The sequence below is a fragment of the Mizuhopecten yessoensis genome, unplaced genomic scaffold (genome assembly GCF_002113885.1).
Source record: "Mizuhopecten yessoensis strain PY_sf001 unplaced genomic scaffold, ASM211388v2 scaffold6559, whole genome shotgun sequence".
Classification (NCBI taxonomy): Eukaryota; Metazoa; Mollusca; class Bivalvia; order Pectinida; family Pectinidae; genus Mizuhopecten; species Mizuhopecten yessoensis.
Window position 1 is genome coordinate 1,571 of NW_018406610.1, and position 3,611 is coordinate 5,181.

The 3,611-nt window shown below is 32.6% G+C and overlaps 1 long non-coding RNA gene across 1 annotated transcript; it reads right to left on the minus strand.

The window, feature by feature from the left end:
* Positions 1-64: 64 nt before the first annotated feature.
* LOC110452288 lies at positions 65-3,121 on the minus strand. Its single transcript, XR_002463171.1, has 4 exons — positions 3,045-3,121; positions 2,436-2,576; positions 1,647-1,745; positions 65-667 (listed from the first exon to the last, which is right to left on the minus strand). It is a non-coding gene; the product is annotated as an uncharacterized LOC110452288 (long non-coding RNA).
* Between the last annotated feature and the right edge of the window lie 490 nt (positions 3,122-3,611).

Sequence of the window (3,611 nt, forward strand, 5' to 3'; positions counted from 1 at the left end):
TTAAGTATAAATATACACCCAGTCTACAAATATATGTTCATGTTATTTTTAATAACAAAGCTTGTTCGATATTCCCCATGAAGCTACCAGCCAAATATCTTTCCGTTCGCTAGAAGAACTTGTTTAATGTTTCTAACATATTTGATCCTTGTGCCCTTGATCAAAGGTCAAGGTCTTTTATTCGCAAAATATGTGACGCTCTATAACATGATGCTGTTCAAGCCAATTATCATGACTCCTGGCCATTCGGCTCTTCATGAAATGTAGTTTCAAGTTTTTGAAATATTTGACACCATGACCTTGGAAGAAGGCAGATGTCATTTTTATTAGCAGAATTTGTCTAATTCAAATCCAGTAAGCTACCAGCCAAATATCGTGACTATAGGCCTCCCTGTTCTTGAGAAAAAGTCCTTTGAAGTTTTTGACATATTTGAATCCTGTAGCCTTGGAAGTAGTTAAATGCCATATTCGTGTGTAAGCTTTTCCATTCTTCAGAAGAAGTCGTTTAAAGGAAAAGTTGACGAACGATCGACGGACATTGGACGCTCTGACACCTCATTAGCTCACTTGCCCTAATTAATCTAACCTTTTATTCGAATATAATACTTTTTTTCAAAATATTTGTTCTATATTTACTTACCATATCGGAACTCGTCGTCGTTAGTTTCTGAAATGAAAAAATACGTTTAAGGTACAACCAATAGTTTGTAGTAAAAAGTTTGCCTGTCAAAATGGAAATGCTACAGTATATGTCTTCTAAGCTGTGTTATGATATATGGTGAAATCGCCTTTATCGCTTTGGTCAAAAAAGATGGAATTCAACTTTCGGAGAACATTTTCCTTGTGTAAAGTACTAAAAATGGTCTGCCTTGCCAAACGTAAGATTATAAAACCCTGATATATGTCACTCGTAACATTTCTGTGATTTGCAATCAGTGGAATTCACTACGGAATTATTTTTCCAACATTACTAGTCTATACCGGGATTGACACCAGGTGCTAGATGAATTCATAATGTAACAGTCTTATTTATAGACCATCCAGATAAGCACGAACTAGCCAGTGGCCAAAGCTGTGTTGCGAGTAAATACTTTATAATATGGAATTTTGGTTTAAATTAAATTTTGAAGTTTCATATTTGTATTGGTATTGTAAGTTGTACTACATGAGCTATATAGAGCTTCTATTATCTTATAAGAAATCCGAACAAATTTTATAAAATAACAAATTGTGTAGTTATGTTATTAACATAATGTATATTACTAAGGTGTACCAAAACATCCATCTTTTCTCCTGTAGCTTCATCTGAACACGAAGCTGAAAATCTACACAGTAAAGTACTATTCTGACTGGACACAGGTGAAAATATATTATTTCGTATAAGTTTTTATCAAATTGATGATTCCTGATATTTTACTGGTCACAATTTGATAAATTAATTGTATAGATTGAATATTTGATAATTGTGTTTGATTAAAATTTTGTATCAGCGATATATATTTATTAAACGCAAAACTATGACAGAAATTTCAAACGAATATTTCATGATATTAGAAGGCTTTGAGATGTAATACATATTTAGTGATACTTTAATGTTTACATGTATAGGCAGCTAGTAAATTAAAAATGCAAAAAAATATAATCACCCTTTCCTTCCGTTTCTCCGTCACTTGACAGTTTCCCACCTTCATCCTCTTTGTCTAATATTATATCCATTAAGTCGGTAGCTCCAAAGTTCCTTTGACCTTAAAACAGGAATGGCATGTTCAAAATAAGTACAAGTACTAGACCTGTTTTGTAATAGTCAATGTTTCAATCTTTATTCATGAGCCAAATGTAACAGGTCTTTGAATACTCAAATCACAGGTTTTATTTGCGATTTGAAGCAGCATCATAAAACGTTTTTTGTTCTAATGAATTGAAAAAGGCTCTTTTAAAAAAAAAGAAAAAAAAGTACAATTCATCGGACGTCAATCTAATTTCGTTTTAATACACCAAATATCTATCTAGTTTGGTTGTAGCCTGTACCGAAGACATGCAGTTAATATGTGATGATACAAGATGGTTTCTCCAAAAGAGGTGGCAGAAGATTTAACTAAACTTACACACTTTTTTCAGCTGATTACATGTAAATAAAACATATTAATAATACTACTGAATAAACACTACGACTGATAATCACAGCTGGTGTATGCTCATTGAAAAAATTCTGATTAACGGAAGTCCACAATATTTTCTATAATTTAGATCTTTGAAGCCTTGGACTGTGATATCGGCTTCTACCAGCAGGGAATTAATGTTTACATAATGCGTCATTATTGATTTGTATTACGACAAGGAAGACAAATACAATACTGAAAACTGTACTAATTGTCTTCCCAAGTGATAACACATTATTCATATTTATAAAGCTGGCCGAATATCATTCCCCTTACCAGTACTCGCTATATAGGCGTTGATGCACTTTGTGACCACAGCCGTGGTGTAACCCATGGCAATAATCGACTGGGCAGCGGCAGTATACAGTGGGTTATTTTCTTCCCTCGCACGGTTTTTCTCCTCGTTACTGATCGGGGCTTTAAAGGAACGGACAAACATTAAAATAACAATTTAAAACTAATATACGTAGATAGAGTGAACAACTCCCTTGTATAAAAAACAAACAAAAACAACAACAATTATTTTGATTTATTCACATCAAAAGATACCAAGAAACAATTAAATTTCCTCATTTAAGAGGTAAAATATTTCAGTCATTGTTGCTTTTCTTTTGTCCAGTATTTTGTTTCCTATACAAGGTAAATATAATGTCTTAGCAAGAATCTGGAAAGCCTTGCCTATGCAATTATGCCGTCATTTGGATGTGTCAATGTACATGTATGCATGTTACCTCCGCTATGAATCAAACCAGCAGCTACAAATGTCTTGTGTAGAAACCTACCGATTGATTTAAGAAAAGAAATTCCACTGGCTGAGGCAGTAAAAAGTGACTTGATACTTCAACACTGTGACATGAAGGACGTACATAATGATTTTACAAGTACCTCTCAATCTATTTAAAGCTTCATTCTCGGCCCGTGTGTTGTTTGGAACTGGGTCTTCTAGAACCTCCTGTATGAACAGAAATATATACGTACTTTAATGCGAATAGAGGAAAATATACATAGAAGAATATAGATGAATATGAATAGATATAAATACGCATAGAAGAATAAAGACGAATATGAAAAATATAAATACACATAGAAGAATAAAGATGAAATATGAACAGGTAAAAACATATATCAATACATTGTAGATGTAGATACAAATTGATACTAGAATAAGTAGATACCAATATAGATATGTACATAGTACTTTTACAAATATCTATTATATGTTTACCAGATATACTAATTGTTGTAGTATTTACACATGAGATAATATAAGGTACTGTAAAGGTTCTATATTGACCATTCAAAAGTGGTTTATATATTTACTGAACCCAAGTCATATACTTTCGGTTTAATTGCAGCTTCTTAAAAAACATTAAAAGATGATGGTTTCCCGTTGAAACCCATATACAGTATCCATGACAGAATCTATCGATATGTTCACTTGAGCTATGTACT